The 27,512-nt window shown below is 43.8% G+C and overlaps 1 protein-coding gene across 5 annotated transcripts in view; it reads left to right on the top strand.

Annotated features, from left to right (window-relative positions):
- DYNC1I1 (dynein cytoplasmic 1 intermediate chain 1) overlaps nt 1-27,512 on the top strand; it is a 341,106-nt gene that overhangs the window by 169,259 nt on the left and 144,335 nt on the right. The gene's annotated exons all lie outside the window — the stretch shown is intronic.

Genomic DNA, 27,512 nt, shown 5'->3' with positions numbered 1-27,512 from the left:
AACAGAACGAAAGGTGCAGAGGAAAAAGGTCATGCAAGCAATGCAAGGAAGTATGAAAACAAAGTGTTAAAATTAATTTGTTTTGAGTGTAAGAATCTTACACTCAGAAAACAAGAACAGGATGTTATGAAAGAAATACAGAGGGCAAAAGAAAGTTTTGGAAATTAAAAGTAGAATCGCTCCAGGAGGAAACAATCAGACACAGCCAGTGTAGGAACTGTTCTACAAGAGTGAGAATGTCTATGAAAAGTGAATGGGGCTGTTCGAGTCATTGTTTCTCGTAGTGACAATTTCACTTCTACAGGTTTCCTTTTAGGAGCTCAGTCAGTTATCACAGATCAGGGAGAACATAAGTGTTGAAATCTTTACTTAGTTTATACTAAGTTGATCTTCCATATATAAAGGTAATTAAAAATGAATCTTAATGAAGAATGGGATGGGAGAGGGAGTAGGAGATGGGATGGTTTGTAGGTGGGAGGGTGGTTATGGGGGGAAGAACCATTATAATCCAAAAGTTGTACTTTTGAAATTTATATTTATTAAATAAAAGTTTAAAAAAAATGAATGGGGGATGGCTGGGTCAGGGCGATATTAGACTGAAATATTATAGACATATCAGTTCACAGTAGCTAATATGTGAAAACAACCTACATGTCTATCAATAGATGAATAGATAAGGAAAATGTGGTGTTCATATTCATACATACAATGGAATACTATTCAGCCTTGAAAAAGAAGAAAAATCTGCCGTTTGCAACAACATGCTAAATGAAATGAGCTAGATGAATACTGCCTTTTCTCACTTAAGTGTAGAATCTGAAAGAGTCAAATTCCCAGAGACAGGTGGCAGATAGTGGTTGTGAGACAAGAGGAGATGGGGCGATGTTGGCAAAAAATGCAGTTTCAGTTCTGTGGAATCCACAAGTTCCAGAGATCCACTGGACATCATGGTGACTACAGCAACAGCATACGCACCTGACGTTTGTCCAGAGTAAATCTGTAGAGTTCTTGCCACACCCATGTGGGTAAATACAGAAATACAAAAAGTAACTGAAACGTGGTGAATATGCTAATTAGCTTGGCTGTAGCAATCATTTCACAATGTTTACATAGTGTACTTTAAATAGATATAATGTTTATTTAAAAAAATAAAGAGACTAAGCATGTTTGATATATAAAGTTTGTACATTAACTGGATCTTGGTTCAAAAATACCCAGGGAGAAAAGTCATTTGAGGGACAACTAAATATATGTGCATATAGATTGGATATTAGAGAATATTGGGATACTCTAATTAAATTCCTTGGTGTGATAATGGTATCACAGTTTGTAGCAGATTGTGCTTGTTTGGTAATATATTTGCTGAAGTAATCAGGATGAAATGTCATGATATCTTCAACATTCTAAATAGTGCAAAATATGTTTAAAATGGAAAGATGTCTATTACATTTTCTTCTACTAGAACCACAATCCATTTTCATTTTGGAAAAAATTTTAAAATACAAAAAAGTAAATTTATAAGCAATCATAAATATAATTCATCCTGGGATTCAGTTATCACCTGTGTGTGTAAAATATTTATGTAATATAATATTTATAATATATTTAGTTACATATACAACACACATAATCTAGATACATCCCCACAGTACATCATTTTTGTTTGCTAATATAAAGATCTTTTCACGTTAGAATTACTAATATAAACATATCATTTCAGTGGTTGAACAGTAACATTGCATCCATTCATGAGCCCTAATGTATTGTACTCATGTCCTCTGTTGAAGGGACTCTACTTATGATTGCTCAAGTCTATCTCTTCCTCCTTGTGCCTGAGAGTTTCCTTTAGTGTGAATAACTTGGAATGTTTCTGAATTCCCTCTGGGGAGATCTGAGCATTTTGTTATGCTTTATGACATTTTCCTCTCATTTGCATTAACCTAGAAGGGCAAAAACCATTCTTACCTGGATGGATGTGTCTTACACATAACAAATTGGTTGTATGTCTTTGCTCACTGAGACTTTATTCATCAGGCTCATCTGATAAACTATCTCTTTCTCATGTTATAATAGCATGCATGGTAGTGTTGAACTTGATAAAGTTCCTGAGTCGCCTAAGACAGAAGCTGATTGCTTGTAGTTATTTCACGTTGTAACTATGCCATAAAGAATTGCTTTTCATATTAATAGATCAAGATTGTTGGCAAGAATGAAATTGTTAGCCTGTTAGGGAAACTGCAGAGTGATCACATATGGCAATCTATTCCTTTGGTTTTTTTGTTTTGTTTTGTTTTTTAAAGATTTATTTACTTAAAAGTCAGAGTTACACAGAGAGAGGAGAGGTAGAGAGAGAGGGAGAGAGGTCTTCTATCCGCTGGTTCACTACCCAATTGGCCCTAATGGCCGAAGCTGCTCTGATCCAAAGCCAGGAGCCAGGAGCTTCTTCCGGGTCTCCCATGCGAGTGCAAGGGCCCAAGGACTTGGACCATCTTCTACTGCTTTCCCAGGCCATGGCAGAGAGCTGGATCGGAAGTGGAGCAGCTGGGACTCAAACCAGTGCCCACATGGGATGCCAGCGCTGCAGGCAGTGGCAGCTTTACCCACTACGCCGCAATGCCAGCCCCAAGCAATTTATTCCTTTGGAATGTAGGGTCTTTTTATCATGATATCTTCATTTGGCAATAGCAAGTCTTCTTCTTTTATCCTTGGCCAAGTTATTGATTCTCTTTTCTCGGCGTTCCCCTCTGTAGCCATCTGTAGACGACAAAGTGCTAGTGGTGGTGACAGGAGGAGGGATGTAGGTGATGATGGTAGCAGTAGTCACAATGCGATAGCAAGAATTAGCAGCAGAAGCAGAAAAAGTAATACAAGTAGGAGAAACATTAGTAATAGATAGCCCTACTGAGATTTGTTTTTAAAAACAAATTTCTTTCGATGGTTTGATCTGAATCAGATGCACTTATGATAGAATATGTTTAGAAAGTATACAGGCCACTGTAAAAATAATTTGTTTATATTTGGAAGTAAAGGGAAGAAAGAGGTTTTTATGGGCTCCTAATATTTTATAATGAAAATCAATGTTTTTGTATATTTTACTCTCTAGAAGAGGGTCTATTTCATTATAAATACAACAGTTTAATAATGAAGTCTTCAAAATAAAATATTTATACTAAATCTGTGGCAGCATCTTTAATCTCTGCTCAATGTTCCTAATTTTGCATAGTATTTTCTCGATTTGAGTTCGTATTCACTGTCTTTCTTGAGTCTTGAGTATAAAGGAGAAAAAGTACTCCTTTATAAGTAAGTGATGTGAAACAGTCATACATAAGATTAATTCTCAAGGTCACTTCAGAACACCATTTTGGTTTTCTCGTTTATTTTTAAAAATACTCAGGAAATGAACAAGTTTCTGGAGCATTAAGTCACCACCATTCATTTTCTCGACATTAAACATCAGCTACCTTGTGATCCAAGAAACACCTAACGCAAGTGAAATGAACACGGATCGTTTTATAGCGGAAGAGGAGTGGAGTGGATGTTTGTTTTATTGTTGGTGTAGTGAAAGATTCGTGGGAGCTGGTATTTTTAAAAGCGCCAATACACAAAAATGTAGAATGACATTTAAGGCGAAGACAGATATTCTTTCTACTAATTTGGATTGTTTCATCTTAAATTAGAGTGTTTGGAAGAGCACCTACGTGGACCTGATGATATAGGTTGCTAAAATAAACACAAAGATAAATATAACTGAGTTCTGCAAATCCCACCTCCTCCGCAAAATCTTCATCAAACCCCTAGAAGGTGTGATCCTTTGTTGCTTGCAGTTCACTGCATCAATTTGTACACATTCATATACCCTATTCTTAAAATTTGAGGGCACTGTTTGAAAATAGTCAAGGTAGAACAGAAAAATAGCGCAACCCATGTCACTTACAATCCATTCACTGGTGCACTCCACAAATATCTCATCAGTGTCCACCCTGAGCCAGGCCCCCTTCAAGGTGCTGAGAACATCACAGGGGACACAGCACAGCCCATCCTCTCAGAGAGCTCATGTCTTAGTTGGAGGAGGAGGAAGAATTGCAATAAATTAGTTAAACAATGAGGAAGGGCAGTGAAGATCTCCCTGACTTGTTAACGTAGAACAGAGGCGTGGGGAACAGCTCTGAAACACTGAGGTGAGTGATTCTAAGCTGAGGTGATGCAAATGCCTTAGGGCAGGTTGCAATTGTAGGATCTTGCAGTGGTAGCTCAGCTCAACTAGTTTCTCTGACTTACAGTTCCATCAACTGTAAAAATGGAGGTAACGATAATATTGCGGATAGGTTTATAAAACAGTGCATGCAAAATGAGTGCTACAGCAAGGGTTGATGCGTTCCTTCTGTGTGTCTCTACTCATGCTGGTGTCTGTCATGTCCTCCTGTTCGTCTGTGTCATTATCATAGCCCTTCCTGCACAGTGACATGTCTTTTGAACACAGAGGCCAGGGTCATTTAACACTGAGGCAGTCAATGGCCTTTGTGAGCACTTGGAAGGTTTCCGTGAACCACTTCATGACGAGTGTGTCCACCTTCCCTTGTCTTTCTCAAGTCTTACAGCCCTTGCCCCACCCCTCGAATCTCCTACCACGAGGGCTTCTCCTGGACATGGCAGGAGTTTGGGTGGCATATGCCCCAGGCTGCTCAGGACAGCTCAGGGCCCGCTCCCCTGTGTGTGCGATTACCCAGTCCATCTCCAGGAACTCGTGCACCTGCCGAGAGAGGCCTGGGGCAGCCTCCTCTCTTTGCTCCTTGAAACCCTGACCTCACCCTCTGGGTCCTTCTCTTCCGACTGAGTCAAGCTCAAGAGCTATGGCAGCTAAAATATTCTGCATGAAAGAATGCAGAAATGTTTAGCTGGAAAAGAGGAGAAAATCCGCTTCTCCAAGCACCACGGCAGAGTTGCAGACTTTTTTATTTAACTTTTATTTAGTAAATATACATTTCCAAAGTACAGTTTATGGGTTACAATGGCTTTTCCCCTCCATAACTTCCCCCCCACCTGCAACCCTCCCCTCTCCCGCTTCCTTTCCCCTTTCATTCACATCAAGATTCATTTTCAATTCTCTTTATATACAGAAGATCAATTTAGTATATATTAAGTAAAGATTTCAACAGTTTGCACCCACACAGAAACACAAAGTGAAACATACTGTTTGAGTACTAGTTATAGCATTAAATCACAATGTACAGCACATTAAGGACAGAGATCCTACATGAGGAGTAAGTACACAGTGAATCCTGTTGTTGACTTAACAATTTAACACTCTTATTTATGGTGTCAGTAATCTCCCTAGGCTCTAGTCATGAGTGCCAAGGCTATGGAAGCCTTTTGAGTTTGCCGACTTTGATCTTATTTAGAAAAGGTCATAGTCAAAGTGGAGGTTCACTCCTCCCTTCAGAGAAAAGTACCTCTTTCTTTGATGGCCCAATCTTTCTACTGGGATCTCACTTGCAGAGATCTTTCATTTAGGTGTTTTGTTTTGTTTTGTTTTGCCAGAGTGTCTTGGCTTTCCATGCCTAAAATATTCTCATGGGCTCTTCAGCCAGATCCGAATGCCTTAAGGGCTGATTCTGAGGCCAGAGTGTTGTTTAGGACATCTGCCATTCTATGAGTCTGCTGTGTATGCCGCTTCCCGTGTTGGATCGTTCTCTCCCTTTTTGATTCTATCAGTTAGTATTAGCAGACACTAGTCTTGTTTGTGTGATCCCTTTGACTCTTAGACCTATCAGTGTGATCAACTGTGAACTGAACTTGATCACTTGGACTAGTGAGATGGCATTGGTACATGTCACCTTGATGGGATTGTATTGGAATCCCCTGGCACATTTCTAACTCCACCATTTGGGGCAAGTCCGATTGAGCATGTCCCAAATTGTACATCTCCTCCCTCTCTTATTCCCACTCTTTAAAAATAGAAAAGGCCGGCCGGTGCCACAGCTCACTAGGCTAATCCTCCACCTTGCGGCGCCGGCACACCGGGTTCTAGTCCCGGTTGGGGCACCGATCCTGTCCCGGTTGCCCCTCTTCCAGGCCAGCTCTCTGCTGTGGCCAGGGAGTGCAGTGGAGGATGGCCCAAGTCCTTGGGCCCTGCACCCCATGGGAGACCAGGATAGGCACCTGGCTCCTGCCATCGGATCAGCACGGTGCGCCGGCCGCAGCGCGCCTACCGTGGCGGCCATTGGAGGGTGAACCAACGGCAAAAGGAAGACCTTTCTCTCTGTCTCTCTCTCACTGTCCACTCTGCCTGTCAAAAATTAAAAAATAAAAAATAAAAATAAATAAAAAAATTTAAAAATGAAAAAAAAATAGAAAAGGCCAACAAATAATTTTAAATGCTTTTCAGGGCCACATTTTGAATCCTTTCTCCATCTCCTCAAAGATCCAATCAAGTCTTTTGTAAGAATAAGCCTTGGGGCTGGCATGTGGCAGAGCAGATTACTGCCACTTGGGACTCTCACAACCCATATGAGAGTGCCAGCTCAGGTTCCAGCACCGCTGTTCCCATCCAACATCCTGGGAGGCAGGATATTTTTGGTGATTTATGTACTTGTGCCCCTGATACCCCTTCCTTCCACTGGTTCATTCCCCAAATTGCCACAATGGCCAGAACTTGGCCAACCTGAAGCCAGGAGCCACGAGCTTCTTCCAAGCTTCTTCCCATGTAAGTGCAGGGGCCCAAGGACTTGGGCCATCTTCTATTGAATTCCTAGGCCATAGCAGAGAGCTGGATCAGAAGTGGAGCAGCTGGGACTTGAACTGGCACTCACATGGGATGCTGGCATTGCAGACCATGACTTTACACACTATGCCACAGCGCCAGCCCTTGTAGCTGGCTTTCATATGGACTTACTCATCTCTGAAAGTCTTTGAGGTAAATACTACTAATATTACTCCTAAATGAAGGCAGACTGTGACCCGAGTGCTGGCTTTGGGAACCTGGAAGATGTGCAGCAAACAAGAGTGCCAGGGTAGCAGGGAGAGTTTGTAAGGAGAAGTAGGAGCTGATTAAGCAGCCAGTTCAGCAATTTTGCTGAGCACACAGGCGGTTAGCTTTGTGCAGACGCCTAGTGGCTGTGTCAGGCTCATCGCATGATGATGAACCTTCACGGACATTGCCCTGGAAGTTCTGTCCAGACCGTGTAGCCTCCTGGGTCAGATCTTCCTAGGTCTCAGGCCACCCTCTGTCTTTGCAGCCCGTAGCAGGCAAGAGTGAGTGACAGTATTGATGAAGGTTGGGAAGCCATTGAACTTTGCAGAAAATAAAGGCAGGAGGCTGAGAAAAGATCAAATTTAAGTGAACAAATTACAGCACGTAGACAGGTAAAGGAGTTTGCCCTAAAAGCAAGTGTTTTATGTGTCCTTAGAAAATGTCCCTCTGAGGATCCTTTGCAGGGTCTGGTTTTGTGCACATAAATCCCTTTTGAAATTTGCACATCCAAGGCCTGTGCTGTAGCATAGCGGGTAAAGCCGACACCTGCAGCGCCGGCATCCCATATGGGTGCCAGTTTAAGTCCTGGCTGCTCCACTTCTGATCCAGCTCTCTGCTATGTCCTGGGAAAGCAGTAGAAGATGGCCCAAGTCCTTGGGCCCCTGCACCCATGTGGGAGACCTAGAGAAAGTTCCTGGCTCCTGGCTTCGGATTAGTGCAGCTCTGGCCATTGCAGCCAACTGGAAAGTGAACCAGTGAATAGAAGACTTTCTCTCTCTCTCCCTCTCTCCCTCTCTCTCTCTCCCTCTCTCTCTCTCCCTCTCTCTCCCTGTCTCTCCCTCTCTCTCCCTCTCTCTCCCTCTCCCTCTCTCTCTCCCTTTCTCCCTTTCTCCCTCTCTCTCCCTTTCTCCCTCTCTCTCTGCCTCTCCTTCTCTCTCTGCGTAATGCTGACTCTCAAATAAATAAATAAATCTTTAAAAAAGAAAAAAGATCCGCCGATGCAAGTTCAGGAATCCTTGGAGAACTAAGCTACCATTACTGCTTTGGGTGGGGCTGGTCAGACACAGGAAGAAATGATGCATCGTTCACCTGTGGAAACCCTGTCTTTGGGGAAAGCTAACTTATACCACATTTGACTGTTTGGCTCTTAGTGGCCATTAACCTAAGCCTGCCTCACGGAGTAGCAGGCTTTTAATGAGGACTTGCTTTCCTGCAGGAAAAATTCTTGAGATTGTTGGAAAAGGAAAAAGGAAATCCTAGGGGATTGTTAGAACTGGTCGATGCGGCCTGTTCCCTAGCCTGGCTGGATTTCCTTTAAGTGCTGAGATGAAAGTCATCCAGCGTGGAGCGCTCACCAGGGAGGCTTCGGGAGGGTTTGCTCTTGTTCTATACTACTGCCAGGAACTATAATTAACAAGTAAATGTGAGTGATGGAGACGTGTTTTTTAAATACTTCTCCTCCTTCAAAGCTCAGTATCCATCGTAACCAAGGTAGACTTGAATGGCAAGAGTGCGCATGGACAGAAGTGTTCCATAAATCCACAAGATAGTGCACCTGTTAATTTTTCTTTCAACTTGAGCACTGATAAAGGTCTCGGACATTTTGCCATTAGCATCTAATTTTTTTAAAGAATATTTCCCTTTTTTGTTTTAAAGATTTCTATTTCATTTATTTGAAAGACAAAGTTACAGAGAGAGGTAGAGATGGAGAGAGAGAGATTCTTCCATCTGCTGGTCCATTCCCCAAATGGTTGCAATGGCTGGAGCAGAGAGGATCCGAAGCCAGGGGCCAGGAGCTTCTTTGGGTCTCCCAGGTGGGTTAGGGGTGCTGCTTTCCCAGGTGCATTAGCAGGGAGCTGAATCAGAAGTGGAGCATCGGGAACTCAAACCAGTGCCCATATGGGATGCCAGTACTGCAGCCCGGGGCTTTAACCCACTGCACCACAGCACCAGTCCCTAGCCTCTCATTGGATTTCTTTTTCTCTCCTAGGAATCTTATGTAGAAAAGGCTTTGAATGATGCACTTTCATTCTGAATTCTTTCCTTTTTTCCACCCTTGTTAAATGTTTAGCACACTCCTAACTTGACATTTCTTATATAGGAGTCGGGGAAAATGGTTGCTTAGAAAACCTAAGGGCCCTGTGGCTATTCTGTATCCAAAAGGCCTGTATTGAGAGAGTGCTAGTGCCAGCCATGACAATGAAGATGTCTTTATTCATCACCACTTAGGTATATTTTATGAGTTTTGTTCTGCTTTCTTTAAGTTTTTTTTTTAATGTATTTATTTACTTGAGAGGCAGAGAGAGTGAGCTCTTCCATCTCCTGGTTCATTTTCCAAATGCCTGGGGGGTGGGAATGCGATCCAGGGCTGCCAGGTGGGTGGCAGGGCTTCAGCTGCTTAAGCCAACCCTGCTGCTTCCCAGGGTATGCGTTAGCTGGAAGCTAGAGCCTGCACTGGAACATGGACCCAGATACTCCAATGTGGGATGCAGTCGTCATACCTGGCATCTAACCACAAGACTAGGTGCTTGCGCCTTCCCCTCTTCCCTGATGGTTGATCTGTTTCTGTGCTTGCTTGCTTTTTCCCTTGAGAATTAATATGGATTTCCATTGACTCTTCCATGTCTGCTTATTCTTCCTCTCTTGACCAAAGCCGTGCTTTAGTGTGAGATAATCAATGACAAAGCTGACTAATATGTCATTTCAATATGTGCCATCTGGTCTTAACATAAATAAATAGCTTAGGGTGCTGTGAGTCTTGAGAGACCTTGAGTCTCCCTTACCGCTGTCTTGTTTGGACACCTGTAACCCTTCCAGCAGCCTTCGGCAAAACTCAATTACAAACCCCGACTGGAGAGTGAGTCAGATTCAGTCTAAGAGGCTAGGGAGGACTGAGAAACCATGGACAGTTGGGAACTGTGCAAGTACAACCATCCTCATAAAACAGAAGTGAAAATTGGGACCAAGATCAGCTTAGAAACACAGCAGGGGTGAACAGATAAAATACCAGGAATAAAGATGATAAAAATCAGCCAGTGTAGGATCAGCCTGACGCAGAATAATTCTGAATCACCTCTAGTCCGGGTGTATAGAGTTCATGACCTGCTGTGGGGCTTCCTTCTGTTTGCTTTGGTCTTTCCACCCTTGACACCAATCTCAGTCTCCCAAATAGTGTGATCTCTTGAGCTAAGAATGAACAGAGTTGAACAAAAAAGACCTGTGTGTTTTGGTGACATTGACTAGATTTTAACTTTGTTTCATAAATCCTTCTTTACTATTATCATTATTTTCTACTCAATAGACAATACCAGTTCCAGGAGTATTTTAGTTGTTTTTTTTTTTTTTTAAGATTTACTTATTTATTTGAAAGGCAGAGTTACAGAGAGAGGGAAGGACAGAGAGAGAAAGAGATCTTTCATCCGCTGGCTCATTCTCCAAGTAGCTTCAATGGTCGGGTCTGGGTCAGGCTGAAGCCAGGAGCCTAGAACTCCATTTGGGTCTCCCACATGGTTGGCAGGGGCCCAAACACTTGATCCATCGTCCCCTACTTTCCCAGGCACAGAACAGGAAGCTGGATCTGAAGTGAAGTAGCCAGGAATTCATATGGGATGCCAGCATCACAGGCGGTAACTTAACCCACAGTGCCACACGCTGGCCCTGAGAAGTTATGTGATGCAGTTAAAGGTGATATTTGTCCCCTGAGCAGCACATGTGACATTTCCCTGTGAGGCTCCAGCTCTCCTCCACGTGCCCATCCCCAAATCCGTGGTGGGGAAAGCATGGTGTCCCTGCATCTCGCGTCCCTCTTCACAAACCCCCTCAGCCATGCTCGTCTTGGGCAGTGCTGGCAGAGGCCAGCGTGTGCTGTGCGACACAGTGGTGCTTGTGTTTGCACAGTGATGACAAAACACGGGTGGTCCCATTGAGGGCTGGAGTGGGACCGCCTCCTCGGCTTTTGGCTTTGGAAAGTTTGCTTGGGATCTGAGAAGGCCTGTTAGCTTTTTCCCCTCTGTCCTCATTACCAACCCCTGTCCATGACAGCCTTAAACACCACATCCAGTACAACCTTTAATTGGAGGTTAAAAGTCAACTATCTTTTCCTAGGGCACAATGCCGGAGTCACTCCGTACCCACTTTTCCATTGCCTCCAGCTTGCAAGAGGAGAAAGCGAATTCTTCCCAAGGCAGGATGGCACCGCCTCATCATTTTGAGCTGGGAGGGCTGCAGGCCTGCCCCGCAGGTTTCCTCTGTGTTGTTGCATTTGTGAGCGTGTCCCAGGCAAGAGCCTTCTTGCTTCTCGCCTTGGAGACCCCCCGCAGCCTCCTCGCCAAGCCGAGGTCAGGAAGCACCATCCTGACGCTCTTCTTCTGCGAATGTTTCCCTGTGGTTCCCCACAGCCTCGTGGAACGTATCCCTTTCCATCTCCCTCAGAACCATTTATGTTTCATTATTTGCAGATGGAAAAATACCCAAATTGACACACAGGGAAGGATCTTTTTATTTAATAAGGCTTTGGTTGCCTGCCTGGTTCTGAAATGTGCGCTTGGGGCTCCAACTGGAGGAGGCTGATAATAGAATGTGAGGCTGTCCCTCTTTCCTCCCTTTCCTTCTCTCCTTCCATTTCTTCCTTTTCTCTTCTCCCCTTTCTTAGTCGATCTGATTTAAGCCCAGCCTCCCACGTTCCCCGCTTGTTCTGAGGCGAGTCTGACTCTCCCCTTGGCTCCAGCGTACCATTAATGCATTTACCACTTCTGACATAGGTGGTAGATTTTTTTTTTTTTCTTTAGCTTATATTTTCGTCCCCTTTGCAATTCCCTTCACTAATGGCAGGGAGTGACAAGCAGTGATTACAGAAATCTTGAAAATGCCACTGGGAACTCAGTGCCTCATCAACACTAGCAGGCACGTTCAAGATCGGGTCCCCCCGTGCCTCCCTCCCCCGGCCTTTTATCCTCACTTTACTGGCAAAACCTGCGTAACCTCTCTGTACTGCCTGACCCGGGGGTTGCAGCTGAAATCCTCGACAAGCCCGAGGGCCCACGCGGCCCTGCCCAGGGCTTTTATGCTTGCCTGCCACAAGTCATCTGTTGTGAAGTGAGCTATGCGGTTTCTGCACCAGGTACAACGCCTTTCTGTGTAGATGGGATGTGAAATGTGTAGGTGCCACACAATGTACTCAAGGGAAAAACAGACGTCTCAGTGGATTTCTGTGATGTCCTCTTTCTCATCCTGGGTTTGTTTTTAAGGCATCCCATGGCCCTTGGTCTCTTGCTTTCTTCCCTTTTGGACTTGCTCCAGTGTGTGGCCAAGTTCACAGTGGAGCGTGGGAAACAATGATGGCATCAGGGTCTGCTTTTCTACCAGATCACAGACGCCAGCTCTCTCCATGGAGCAGGGTTGTGCTGCTCAGTCACTGATGGCCTTCATCACGCAAGGTAACAAACCACAGCGGAGCGTCCAATGTCCTAACAACTTCCTATGGTCATTTAGCAAATAGCAGGCTGCTTCGAAAAGTTCATAGGCGTGGGGCTGGCCTTGTGACTCAGCTGCTGTCTGTGACACCAGCATCCTCTCCCATATGGGCAGAGGATGGAGTCCTGGCTGCTCCACTTCCAATCCAGCTCCTTGCTGATGTGCCTGGGAAAGCAGCAGAGGATGGCGCAAATACTTGTGCCCCTGCACTCATGTGGGAGACCTGGATGAAGCTCCTGGCTCCTGGTTTCAGCCTGGCCCAGCCCCTGTTGCAACCATTTGGAAAGTAAACCAACAAATAGAATTTGTTCTCTCCCTCTCCCTCTCCCTCTCCCTCTCCCTTTCCTCTCCAGCTCCTCTCTCCTCTCCCCCCTTTTTTGCAATTCTGCCTTTCAAATAAACCAACAAATCTTTTTTAAAAATGTCCACAGGAGGCCGGCGCCGTGGCTCAACAGGCTAATCCTCCGCCTTGCGGCGCCGGCACACCGGGTTCTAGTCCCGGTCGGGGCACCGATCCTGTCCCGGTTGCCCCTCTTCCAGGCCAGCTCTCTGCTGTGGCCAGGGAGTGCAGTGGAGGATGGCCCAAGCGTTTGGGCTCTGCACCCCATGGGAGACCAGGAGAAGCACCTGGCTCCTGCCATCGGAACAGCACGGTGCGCAGGCCGCAGCGCGCTACCGCGGCGGCCATTAGAGGGTGAACCAACGGCAAAGGAAGACCTTTCTCTCTGTGTCTCTCTCTCTCTCACTGTCCACTCTGCCTGTCAAAAATAAAAAATTTTAAAAAAAATTTAAAAAAAATGTCCACAGGAAATGGAGGTTAAAGATAAATTTATTTGGGTGCACACATTTTAAACTCATACATGGTTTTTTCATAACAAGCAGATTCTATACCCTTTCTGAAGACGCCTCTTGGGTAGTTCTTTTCTGAATTATTTGTTTTGTTCTGAATTTGTTTTGTGCCATCCATGTGCCTGGCCATTTTGGAGAACAAAACACACAAGTATTCCTTCACAGATATCGTGCCACATTAAAATGTATTTTCATAATCTCTCAGGGAAGAACATTTTTGCAAAGAACTCGAGCACCTTTTGGAAATAAAATTCCAAAATTTTTATGTATCTTGTAGAGTTTTCTAACTTTTTTTTTAAGAAATAGATGCTGTATAAATGAAGTGTGTTCCTTTTTGTGGGATTGGAACAGGCTAGGAGGGAATATTTTACTTTCTTTTCCTCCATCCCCTTTCACCTAAAAAGAAAGAAAAGGAAGAAAGAAAGAGAAAACTAGGGGGAAAAAATAAACATGTTTGGATTTTCGCCACCTGGTTATGGTTAGTTCTTTATTTTAAAATCTCTTTCAAAACAGATCAGACATTACACTGTTAAAAACAATTTTCACTGTTGGTATTGAATATCATACTGCGCTTGTAGTAATAACTGATAGATATCTAGAATAATCTTCAGTGTGGACTGAGACTATAAAGAACTGTCAATCACAGAGTTTAACTTTAAACACAGATGATTTGAATTCATGTTAGCAGCATGAGGAAGCCGAGGAGATGGACTAGTGCTGGTTGGAGTAAAGATGATAGGATTACCTCTGCCGTTTGCATTCCTTGCTGGCTGTTCGAGTCACTAAATCAAGGCAAAGTTTATGAAAAGCCTGTGGCTGGGGTCTCCAGCTCTTCGTTCCTGCTGGGATTTTCCTATTATAAATCTGCTGTCAGAAATAAGTGCTTTACTTGTGACTTAATTCTATGCAGGCGCAAACACCTTGGTTCAACACTTTGGCCAGACAACCCTGACTGTCTGGAGAGCCACAGAGATCTCATTAACTGGAGCTGTTACAAAGAAAGGGGGTTCCCATGCCCCCTGGTCATCATTCATTCGCTGCTCCAGCAGCAGCTCTGTGGACGCTGAAAGCAAGCATGAGCTCTGAGCCAGTGGTAGGGCCAGGGCATGTGGGGCGCTGGCCGGGTGCAACGTGTTAGAGATGGGGCAGGCACGATTTGTAGATTCCAAAGTGTGATCCTCCTAGAATAGAGCAATTCCATTAAAAAAAAAAAAATCTCTCTCATGCCATGTATTTTTAAATCTCTCTACTACTACTACTAGTACAATTAGTTGAACCTGTGCTGTGTAGTATGAATAATTAAATTCAAACATAAACCCAATTGCTCAGCTCTCACGGGCCTCTGTTCAAGTGTTCAATAATTACAGGGGGTTCACGGCTACCGTATTGAACAGAAAGACATTCCTGTGGTCACAGAATGTTCTAGGAGACAGGGCTGGTGTAGACACTATTTGTAACATAGGTCTTGAGTTTCAGCCACCCGGCACCTTTACATTGTTCAGGCATTAAGAGTATAGGCAATATGAACTGAACGTTAAACTTCAAACAGATTTCCATTGGTCATTTTCCAATTTTTTGCCTCCTCTTATGTTGTCTTTGAATATCATCTACATCGGTGCTATGTGGCATGTGCAGTGTTCCACAAATACTAGTCTGTTGTGAGTAAACAAAGGAGTCAGGAATAAGCATCTGGAAACTGTTGGAGAGATTTAGCATGAGCTGATGTGTATGTTAATCAGCTTGGTGTCAACTTTCTACACATATACATATATCAAAGCAGCACACACAGGACCTGCGTTGTGGTGCGGTACTAAGCTGCTTGCAATGCCAGCATCCCGTATTTGAGCACCAGTTCCAGTCCTGGCTGCCCAGCTTCTCATCCAGCTCCCAGTTCATGTGCCTAGAAAAATAGCAGATGATGGTACAAGTATTTGGCCCCCTCCCACCCACATGGGAGACTGGTATGGCGTTCAGGGCTCTAAGCTTTGGCCTGGCCCATCCTGGTCTATTGTGACCCTTTGGGGAATAAACCAGTGAATGGAAAAATCTCTTTCTTTCTTTGAAAGACAGTGTCACAGAGAGAGAGAGGAAGAGAGAGAAAGACCTTCCATCCATTGGTTCACTCCCCAAATGGTCCTAACAGCTAGGTCTGAGTTAGGTCGAAGCCAGGAGCTAGAAGCTTCAGCCAGGTCTCCCACAAGGGTGGCAGGGGCTCAAGCACTTGGGCCGTCCTCCCCTGCTACTTTTCCCGGGCCATTAGCCGAGAGCTGAATTAGAAGTGGAGCATCAGGGACATGAGCCCACATAGGATGCTGGTATCAGAGGCAGCAGCTTTACCAGCTACACCACAGCACCGGCCCTTAAATAAATCTTTCTGAAAAATCAAACTGAATTGAAAGTGTGCCATCATGGGAATTGAAAGAGAGGTGGGACAGGAAGGAGGAAGGAGGGTAGGAAATATCGTTGTGTTCTTAAAAATGTATAGAAGAAATACTTGAAATCTGTTCTCTTTACATACATAAATTTATTTTAAAAAGTCAAACTATATACTAGAAAAATATGACTTATCATTTGTCAATTTTAAAAAGTAATTGAAAATCATTTGGTGACAGATGAGAAATTTTAGAAAAAGCAAGAGACTTGCTCTGCACCACTGACGGCTGAGAAGCAAAGACGGATTAAAAAGTTTGCCTTCCCAAATACACGAAGCAGCTCACCTGAAAAGCCCAGGCAGGACCAGCTTATGTGAAGTAACAAAAGCTCAATTCAGTAAAACGCTGTATTAAATTTATAATTATTTGACATGACTGTGAACATAGCCTACAGTAGTTTCCTTAATGTGTGTTAGGATGTTAATGCCAAGTGTTCTTTTCTATAAATCTAGGTCCACTTTAGTGAACGTTTCTCTTCCTTGGGGACCTTGGACCTGAGTAGGAGGAATGGGTGTGTGTGATGGTGGGAAACATGCTGCCTGGTTGGTACTCTTGTCCAAATTTGGAAGATTTGTACGTATGCCAAAAGAAGTAAATTCCAGGAGTATTTTAATTGGAGAATAAATGATCTTACTGTCTCTTAGCATGAGGGAGGGTGTCCTGGGATGTGACTGACAATCTACACTGGGAGAATCCATCCTTAGCCTTCCTCTAGTTGCATCTTTGTGCACCTTGCCATGTTTTGGCACACTTAGTCCACAGGGAACACAGTCTGCAAGGCACATGCATGTTGAGTTGCTCAGTGAGTAATATGTAGTATGAAGTGCTCTTTTGTTAGCTTCCCTAACTAAATTTTGAGCACCCCAGGGAAGGGAAAGTGGGGGAATTTAGCCATCTTTTTTTTTAACCTCCCTTAGCTTTCACAGTATATGCTTAGTAAGACACTTTATTTAACTGACAATTGGAACTCTAAGATGGAATTAAAAATGTGTTTAATATTCAAATCAATCATTCAGTTTATTCAACCCAATACCAAGTTACGACTTTGCTATAAGTATTTTTCTCCGTCTGCCTGTTGTATAGACTTCATTATGTTGAATTTAAACTCCAGTTTGTTGCATAACCAGAAAACCTTTATTCTGAGTGACTGCTCTTCCTTGGCTCGAAAATGATAGCAGCCTGCATAAACGACAATATAATTCACAAGTTGATGGTGCAATACTTTATGATATTAGGCTAGAATCTTCATCACATGAAATAGTACTACCAACATTAGGTGGTATTCCTTGGCACTTTTTGTCAAACTTCCATATGCCAGAGGAGGTCATGAGTTACTGCTTAGAATTGCCAAATCAGTGGCGTCATCTAAAGCCTGGCATCTGGAAAGTGGACGTGAGGACAAGCTCCTTTCCGCACCTGACTCACCTCCCGCCCCCATCGCTCTGACAACCGCCCCTCCAGCCGGTCCCTCTCCCAGCTAAGTACGTTCTTCAAGCTCTTTGCCTTCTGTGATTCTGCTTTGCCGCTTGGTCAGCGACTCAGCATCTCAGAGTTGCTCGTCCTCCAGGAGTTCCCAACCCTGATTTGCCTGCAGACCCCTCTGTCTGAGGAAGGAGAAAGCTGGAGATCTCAGGACTGGGGAGAGGACTCCTGCAGTCTGACACCTGTGTTCAGAGACAGTACTCAGGCTTGGTGCTATTCAGTCTATCACAATCGCAGGTGTGTATCTTCTGAGAACAGCGCATCTGATATACCAGAGGCCAGGGCTTCTCATCCTTGGCACTGTTGGCGTTTGGGTTGCTTAAGTCTTTGTTTTCGGCAGCTGTTCTGTGTATTGCAGGATGATTGACAGTGTCCCTGGCCTCTGCCTGCTCTGTCTGATGGGAATGAAGACCTGCCACATCTCCAGATAGTGACAAATGGCCCCTAGGGGACAAAATCTCCCTGGGTTATGAACCAGTACCATAAGGAGATTGTCGGATGATTTACCTGCCACCATCTTTCAGAAAGATCTAGTGACATTCTTATAGGGGATGTAAGGAATGCAGGTAATCCCTTTCAGAGATTAAGGTCAAATCTGTGTGGTTGTTGCATGTGGAGGCTCAACACACTAAGGACATCTCTCGTGGATTCCAGGCTTCTAGTTTAGGTGGTTCAGTGATTGGTTTTCAACCTTAAAGATAAAAGCAAACAAGAAGAAGACCATTTTGTGAGAGACAATGGTAAGACAGCATGGTGGAGTAGTTAAGATCCTGAGTTCTAAAATTAAATTAAATTAAATTAAACCATGAGCTTTCTTGGTCTCACTTAACTTGTTTTTTATTAGATTTTTTTAAAGATTTATTATTTTTTTTTAAGATTGATTTATTTTTAAAGGCAGGTGACAGAGGAAGATACAGAAAGAAAGAGATCGTCTGTCCACTGGTTCACTCCCCAAATGACCGCCATGATTGGGGCCGGACCAGGCTGAAGCCAGGTGCCCAGAATTCCCTCCAGGTCTGCCACTTGGATGAAAGGAGTCCACATACTTGGGCCATCTTCCCCTGCTTTCCCAGGAGCATTAGCAGGGAGCTGGATCAGAAGTGGCAGGATTTGAACTGGCACTCTGTTATGGGATGCCAGTGTCACAGCAGTGGCTTAACCTCCTGCTCCGCAACACCAGCTCCAATCAGTTAATTTTACTAAGCTCTGCTTGTCTCACTTGTTAAATGGTGCTAATAATAGTACTTAGTTGGTAGACTTTTCAAAGGGTTAAATGAAACAACCACTGAGAAGAGCAATGCCTAGCACTTAGTAAACGCTCAGTAAGCATTAACCATGGAGTGAAGAGTGGCTCTCTGGCACTAGGCTATATAGCATTCCTAAGCCCAGGAAGCCAATTTCAGATTGTGTCATCCTAACCATCAGGGTGCTTCCTGCTTGGGGCAGCTGTGTGCATATTTGATAATTGGGATATAAGCTGCAGTAAGAGGAGTGATACAACATAAGGATAAGAAACTAAGCAAAAAGTAGATCATGGGGGTTGGCGCTGTGGCATAGCGGGTAAAGCTTCAGTGCCAGCATCCCATATGGGCACTGGTTTGAGACCTGGATGCTCCACCTCTGATCCAGCTCTCTGCTATGGCCTGGGAAAGCAGTTAAAGATTGCCTGAGTCCTTGGGCCCCTGCACCCGCGTGGGAGACCCGGAAGAAGCTCCTGGTTCGTGGCTTCGGATCAGCACAGCTCCGGCTATTGTGGCCAATTGGGAAGTGAACCAGCAGATGGAAGACCTCTCTGTCTCTACCTCTCTCTGTTTGTAACTCCGCTTCTCAAATAAATAAAATAAATCTTTAAAAACTTAGATTATGGGGTATCTTATGTGGCTAGCTTTTATCCTGTGTGAGGAATGAGGAGCTAGGGTTTTAAACAGGGAGATGCCACGTCCCCATTTACATTTCAGAATGCTAGCTTCAGTAGAAAAGGATGAGCTAATACCAAAGGAAGTGGGTGGATGAAGAGCCCTCTCTTTTCCTTCTTTCCCTCCTAAGAGTATAGAAAAGTCACTTGCCAACTTAATTTGCTGCTTCCGAGTATAGAAGAAGTACAACAGTGATAGGAACCTGAGGTTTGCCAAGAATACCCACGTGCAGTTTTGGCGTGTGCTGTCTCCCACTTGGTCCCTACAGCTGCAGACAATGTGGATTCCAAAGGTCAGACTCCTCCTTACAGGGTCAATAGTTGACTCTGTGCAAAGGAGAGAAGGAAGTGCCTTTGCAGATGGATACAAGCAGCCGGGCCCAGGGGACCACAGTAGGCTCCTGTCCAAACATTAAACCCCATTCAACATCGTCTAGACCTGCTGGAGTGATTTGGTCTCATTAGCCTGTCCAAAACGAATCTTCAGATTTGAATGGTGCAGAGTTGTGCTTGCAGACTTTTCTCTGCCAAGCATGGGCTCTGGAAGTGAGGGTTCGATGGCCCACAGTGGCTTGGCTGGAAGCCACGGGGCTGCTTAAATAACTTTGTGTAATCTAATGACTTCATTCAAACAGAAGAAATGGATACGAGGAGGGGAACACACAGCTGAGGGAGCAGCAGACTTGACGGCTGAAACTTCTAAAAGCATGTCAGGTAATCCTCAACTGAGATGCATCTCTGCCTCAGATGCCATTCCTGCCTCTGGACAGTCTTGTGCCACAGCACGGGTAGTGGAGAGAGCACTGCAGAGAGAGTCGGCCGCTCCCAGTTCCAGTTCAACCTCTGCCTTCAGCTGATAGGGCGAGCTCGGGGGCCTTCATCTCTAGGGTTGGCGACTATTGATCTGGTCCATGGAACGACCAATCCAGGTGACTAGGAAGGAGGAAGGGGAAGGGAAGAAGAAGAAAATAATAATTTCCACTTATCTAGTTTTTGATGTAATTTTATGAGAATTGTGCTGTGTGGTTTACACACTGCATCCTTAAATCACAGTGCTTTCGGAGCTGTCTCCATGGGCATTTTCAGGTTTGTGTTTCTATTATTATGCATTTTTGTGAAAGCACTAGGAATAATATGGAATGACAGACTCTTAAGACAAAACCACCTTCTATAATAGCAGGTAATTTTTAAAAATATATTAGTACTGGCCGGTGCCACAGCTCACTTGACTAACCCTCCACCTGCGGCGCCGGCACCCTGGGTTCTAGTCCCGGTTGGGGCACCGGATTCTGTCCCGGTTGCTCCTCTTCCAGTCCAGCTCTCTGCTGTGGCCCGGGAAGACAGTGGAGGATGGCCCAAGTGCTTGGGCTCTGCACCCACATGGGAGACCAGGAGAAGCACCTAGCTTCTGGCTTCAGATTGGCGCAGCGTGCCAGCCGTAGCAGCCATTTGGGGGTGGACCAACGGAAGGAAGACCTCTCTCTCTCTCTCTAACTCTGCCTCTCAAAAAAAAAATACATTGGTATTTATTTGAAAGACAGAGAAAGAGACAGGGAAAAAGAGAGAGAGAGGCAGAAGGAGATCTTCCATCCCCTGCTGCAGAGGACACCAGGAGCCTGGAGTTCAGTCCAGGCCTGCCAGGTGGGTAACAAGGACCAAGCACTTGAGCTGCCTCCCAGAGAGCACCTTAGCAGGAAGTTGGAGCAGGAAGCAGAATGGGGACTTAAACCCAGACACTTTGATATGAGATACGGCATTCCTAGAGGCATCTTAATGGCTGCGTTAAACACACCCCCGGAGGTAACATTTTCAGACCTTGAGGTTGTCCCAGCAGTCGCCAGGGGCACTGATAGAGATTGGCACATCTACCAGGAAAAAACCAAGTGCCCTTAGAACAAATCATGGAAGTGATGATTCTGCTTCCTTCTTCTTTGTTGGTCCACCTCAAGACTGCACAGTATCGAGGCTGAAGCTGTTGCCTGTTCAGTACGGTTGCCACTGGGAAGATTGGCTCTAGGACCAATGAAATGTATGGATGCTCTAGTCCGTTATATAAAATGAAGTTGTGATTGCGTATAACCTGTGTGTATCTTCCTATAAATTTGATATCATCTCAACTTCTTATGATACTTAATATAATGTAAATGCTAAGTAAGCAGTAGTTAGACTGTATTATTTAGTAGAAAATGACAAGGTAAAAACCTGTACATGTTCAAGTGCAGATGCATTTCTTATTCTTTAATTATTTTCAACCTGTAGTTGATTGAATCCAGAATATCTGGAGGGTCAACTGTATATGGCTCCCCATAATACTTATTTTATATCTAGTTGCTTACTTACTCTAACTACTGCGTCCAAACTCATGGCCTCAAACTGTCTCCCAAGCCGTAACTCCTCACCTTCTACCATTGACCTCTCTTGCTCCATTTCCATGTGGCTTTTCTTTGCCTTGCCTTTGGTTGGGTGCTCATCTCTGCTGACTACGTCATGCACACAGGTTGGTTGAACATATACATAAGTGGTCCCTTCTGGAACAGACATTGAGCTGAGAGCTCTCTACTTGGAGTGCAAAGAGGAGTCCTGATAAACTCATCATAATTGGAAAATATTGTGAATGAAAATTGCATTTAGTACTCCTAACCTATATCCTCGGCTTCCTGGCCACACAGTGCATGTAGAATATTGGCTGTTTCCCCCTTGGGATCACATGGTTGACAGGGGGCTGCAGTTCATTGCTTGCACCGCTCAGGACTATGAGAAAGGATTGTGATATGTGTCACTAGCCCAGAAGAAGATCAGAATTCAAGATCTGAAGTGTGGTTTCCACTGAACGTGTATCACTTTTTCACCATTGAAAGTGAAAAGATTGTGTCAAACTATCATACAGTGGAAACTACACTGTACTTAACTTAGCTATGCATGTTTACAATGGGATGGGAGGGAGGCCAGAGCATCTAACCTAGGTGCTATGGGTGGAAATGCCCTCTCCTTTGCCTGTCCTGCTCTTACATGTCCTTTAAAACCAATCTCACACGTGTACTATGTCCTAGCTCTCTATCTGAATACCTGTCCTGATGACCCATGCAGTCTCTGGTCCCAACAAGACTTGGTCTCTCTCACACAACTTGAACCTTTACTTCACATTCTGTTGTTTGTACTGTCCTATGTGCTTCAGAGTCCTCATCCTCAAATCCTACCGCAGAGCAATAGCTGTCTCTGTGGGTCTTTCCAGCTGGTTGTTTCTGTGATAAATAGGAACTAGAATATCTTTCTTTGCTTTTCCATTGCATCATATTCTTCCTACCTTGCACATTTTTGTCTCTGTGTGGGCTATTGGACATGAAGGAGCTGCTATTATTATTACAATTATCCCACTTAATAACTAAAACCTTATAGCCCTTTGCTACTGACAAAGCATCTCTATACCCATGATCCCATTGTTTCATACAACTGTGTTATGTAAGTAGCACAGACATCTGCATTCTTGATTTATCCATGGGAAACAAGATCTTAAAAAACCAAGGAACTATCTTTACATATCATATAATGAAAAAAAAATTCATAAGACCATGTTTTCCCCATGCTATCCCAACGAGGGTAGGTGGCAAAGGGGAATATGTAGATAGTTTTACTACTGCAAAATTTTTGATGGAAAAACTGCCCTCATGGATCATGGCATTCCTAATTACCTAGAGATCTTAAAACTGTCTCTTGACATTAGTTGAAGCAAGGTTGATTTACAACACTTCTTCTCAATAGTGCTAAGTGGATCAAATAGCAAATGAGTATGACCCTACATTTTGTGATATTTATCCTGGCATTGTAGACCTCTACTGATCTTCGTGCCAGTCTCTGTTTACATCTTCCCCTTGCTATGTATTTTCTCATCTTAGAATGACAATCTGCATTCTCATCTCTGCCACCTTGTTTAGACTTCACCATTTCTCAAAATCCAGCTCAAATTCAATTACATAAAAAGTCAACTTCCTTTGCTTCTCTCTCTGCCAGCAAATAGTCCCAAACCTACTGAATTCCTGTCTCACATCTCTAGGCATTCTTTACTCTGACATACATATTTATATATAGTTGTCACCTTTCTGTCTAACTACCAACTTTTTGAGTTTAAGCATCTTTCTTGACTCACTTCTGTGGCCCCCATAAAGCTTAGCCTGTGCCTTGAACTTTCTCAGGAACAAAAGCCCAATTACAGTGAATAGAAGAGTTATTGAAGGGGGCAATTTAGGTTGGCTGAGAACACCCAGAATGAAATTTAAATAGCTGAGAATAGGAAAAACTCCTAACGGTATGCTCTAATCCCTGGACTATTTTCCATTCCAAATAGGACTATAGGTCATGATTTTTGTGGCCATACTTTGATGTTCACACACACACACACACACACACACACACCTTTGAAGTGAAGTCTTCCAGTGCCTCTGCATTGCGCATCTCTTTGGAGGGACATTCAGTAGAAGGTTATGAAGGCTCTGGTGAAGCACTGCTCCATTTTTCTCTGGAGATTTAGATTCTTTTGACCAATGTGCTGTTTCAACAGCTTGAAAAATGAAAGAAAGAACCATGTCTGTCTAGACTGACCAGAAAGTAAAAACAAGGGGCACTTTGAAATCTGTGAATCTGACCACAACTGAGACTTGTACTTAGTCCAAGTAACTGGAAAATCAGTTTCTTGGATTAGACAAATGCTTCCCTTAAGACTCTCAAACTGCCAGCTTTCTTCTTTTATAATTAATAGAAAATTATTACATTGACAGACAAGGGACTTCATATTTGAGCCAATGGGAAAACTTGACATTAAAACCAAGGGAAATAATTTAGCCCCAAATAGAGTTGCAAATGCCAGGATAAAAGCAAACAAATGTGTTAATGATCTTCCGTGAGCATCAGACTGTAATGAATTTTGATGTATTCCCAGATGGAAAACATATCAGTTCTCTCTGGGCTGGGGATTTGACACTAGAACAAGAAAACACTGCGATGGAAGTTAGCAAAAACCCTCAGAAGGTCTCACTTCCATCTTCTAGAGAATTAGAATGCTAAGGAGACAGATTCCATTTATAGGAAACAGACTTACGGGATTGCAGGCATCCATAAAGTGGGAGGTCCTGACTCCACCACAGGAACTGCCGTTACTTCACTGGCTTATCTGAAATTGTGTGTGTATGTATGTGTATGTATGTGTGTGTGTGTATGTGTGTATGTATGTGTGTATGTATGTGTATGTGTGTATGTATGTGTGTATGTGTATGTGTGTATGTATGTGTGTATGTGTATGTATGTGTATGTGTGTGTATGTATGTGTGTATGTGTGTGTATGTATGTGTATGTGTGTATGTATGTGTGTATGTGTGTGTGTGTGCGTATAGGAGTAAGGAGTAGGTAGTTACAAGATGCAGTGGTGCCTTGATGTTCCCTTGTGCATTCAGCCATCTTATTACCCAACAAATATTTGCAGCCACCTGCCACGTGCCTAGCTCTTTTCTAGGGGGTATCGGTGAAACAAAGAGACACAGTTCCAGTCTAGTGGTGAGAGAAAGAAAATACATGCACACGCACACACAAGTTTTTTTTTTTAAGATTTTTTTATTTATTTGAAATTCAGAGTTACACACAGAGAGAAGGAAAAGCAGAGAGAGAGAGAGAGAGAGAGAGAGAGAGAGAGAGAGAGAATCTTCCATCCACTGGTTCATTCCTCAATTGGCTGCAGTGGCTGGAGCTATGACATTCCAAAACCAGGTGCCTGGAGACTCCTCGGGGTCTTCCCATGTGGGTGCAGGGGCCCAAGGGTGTGGGCCATCTTCCACTGCTTTCCCAGGCCATAGCAGAGAGCTGGATCGGAAGTAGAGCAGCCAGGATTCAAACCGGCACCCACATAGGATGCCAGCACCACAGGCGGCGGCTTTACCCGCTATGCCACAGTACTGGCCCCACACATAAATGTTTAAAATCAGATAGTGATCAGTGCTATTAATTTTTTAAAAATCAGAGTGAGGGGAAAACAAGGGCTGTGTTCCAAAATAGAGTAGGGTTAGATATGTTGCTGTATTATTTATTATTTAAAGAGAAAAGGCCTCACAGATGTTGTGGCATTTCAACCAGGGCCAGTTGGGGAGAAAGACACATAAATATTTGGACATCGAGTATCCAGGCAGACACAGTCCAGAGGTGTGAGGTGGGAGAGTCCTTGGCAGGATCCAGACAGCCATCTTGATTGAAGCAGCATCAGCCTGTGCGTTAGGAGAGATGATTGGATGGGGCAGACCAGACTGTCAGAGGAAGACCACCCTGCAGTAGGTGGGGACACATCTGTATCTACACATAATTAGTGAAGCAGCCCACCTGCCATGTTGGAACTCTGACCAAAAGTAAACTAGGCAAGGCAAGAAAAGCTGGGTGTCCATTGGATAGAACATGGCAAGTGGCCTTGTTTTCAGTGATGCAACAAAGCAGCCTTGTTTTGCAAAGGTGCCATAGTGGTCTCCATGACCTTTCCTTCCTACTAACTAGCCTTATTCTCAACTTCATAGCCTCCCTTGAGCGTGTAACAATGGAATGAAATTTAGAGCCTCAAAAACTTGAATTCAAAAAGCCTCTTAAAGGTAGCAACTGTATGACTTTAAGCAGCTTATTTAACCTCTTTGCAACTCAGTTTTGTCATCTGTAATAATAAAATATGCTTTACATGTATAAAGTGCTTACCTTATCACCATTATCCAAGAATAATTGGAGAATGGTTCTGTTTTCAATAACAGAGGAAACTGAGACACAAGTTACATCGGAGACCCAAAGTTACTTCTGAACTGTAGAACCAGGATTTGAACCTGAATGGTATGGCAGCTGGACTCATGCATTTAGCACTATGTACCTTGGGAGATGGTGTGCACTCTGAAAGAGATTATGTACAGAAAAGACAAAGCAGGTACTCAACAATTATTAGCTCTTTTTTAAAAAAGATTTATTTATTTTCTTTGAAAGCCAGAGTTAGAGGGGAAGAGAGTTCACTTCTCAGATGGCCACAACAGCCAGTACTCCAGGCCAAAGCCAAGATTCCTGAGTGTCTTCCGGGTCTCCCATGTGGTTAGCAGGGCCCATGCACTTGAACCATTTTCCTGTGCATTTCCCAGACCATTAGGAGGGAGCTGGATTGGGAGTGGAGCAGCTGGGACACAAATCAGCATATAGGATACCGGCATCATAGGTGGTGGCTTTACCCACCACACAGCAGCACAGGCCCCAAGTTCTTGACCATTCATATTTTTGGTGAATACTATCAGAGACACCAACTCAGAATTACTTGTCAAATAAAAAAGCTTGTTGACTTTTATAAATAAAATCTAGGCCATAGATACTACAGGAAATGCTAGCTTCAGCTATGGCTCAATTTCAGTTCTAAATATTATTGCCACCCATCACCTATTCCCTTGTTCCTGTACTTCCTGTGGTGAGCCACTTAGCCTTTATTCTACCTTAATACACCACCAATTGAATAGAGGACAGGATTTTATTTTCCTGATGATGAGGGTGACCAAGTATCCTGGTTTAACCAGAACAACCATCCAGTCCAATAGAAATGATAAGTCCTCTTCTTTAAAGGTAAAATCCTGAATTTCCAAGGAAAATCTCTCACTCCAAAGAAGGAGAAGTGACCACTTTTCTGGTGGACTTAGTGACTTCATGTCCTGATGTACTCATACAGTCTTCATTCACACCTGCTATTCCACCTTGATTATTCTTTTTTAGTTTAATTTATTTATTTGAGGCAGAAAGAGTGAGAGAGTTTCCCATCTGCTAGTTCACCTTCCCAAATGCCCACAACAGCAAGAGCTGGGTTTGGAGCCAAATCCAGGAGCCAGGAATACAGTCCAGGTCTTACAAGTGGATGTCAGGAGCTCAACTACTTGATCCATCACTGCTGCCTCCCAGGATCTGCATTGACAGGAAGCTGGAATCAGGATCCAGTGCCAAGAATTGAACTCAGGTACCCTGAAGTGGGATGAGTGTCTTGATGGGTAGGCTGATTGCCTGCTACACAGCTTAATTATTAATTGCACCTCCATTCTCAGTTTATTTCTGAGTCCCATTCTGAAGTTTATTTCATAGTCAATCTAGTAACAGAATGAAGAATAATGAGATTTAGACTTGCTGAGCCATTGCTTCACATGCAAGTCTTCCCCTGAGTTTTAAGTAGTATTTTCTTAGCAGACAGTGAGAAGGGATATGTCCACCAAAATATAGAGGGTCTGTTAATTCAAGAAGTCGGGTAGTGGATTCTGGGTGGCCAAACCCATAAATGTCAATGACAGCTCCCCTTTCCTCTTTGTACTATTTTGTACAGTTTAGCAGTAAATTGGAGGTGTTTGGGAATTGGAAAAAC

Source organism: Lepus europaeus, chromosome 20 (genome assembly GCF_033115175.1).
Source record: "Lepus europaeus isolate LE1 chromosome 20, mLepTim1.pri, whole genome shotgun sequence".
In the NCBI taxonomy this organism is placed as follows: domain Eukaryota; kingdom Metazoa; phylum Chordata; class Mammalia; order Lagomorpha; family Leporidae; genus Lepus; species Lepus europaeus.
The sequence above is the reverse complement of the archived record's forward strand: the minus strand, read 5'-3'. Positions and strand labels throughout refer to the sequence as shown.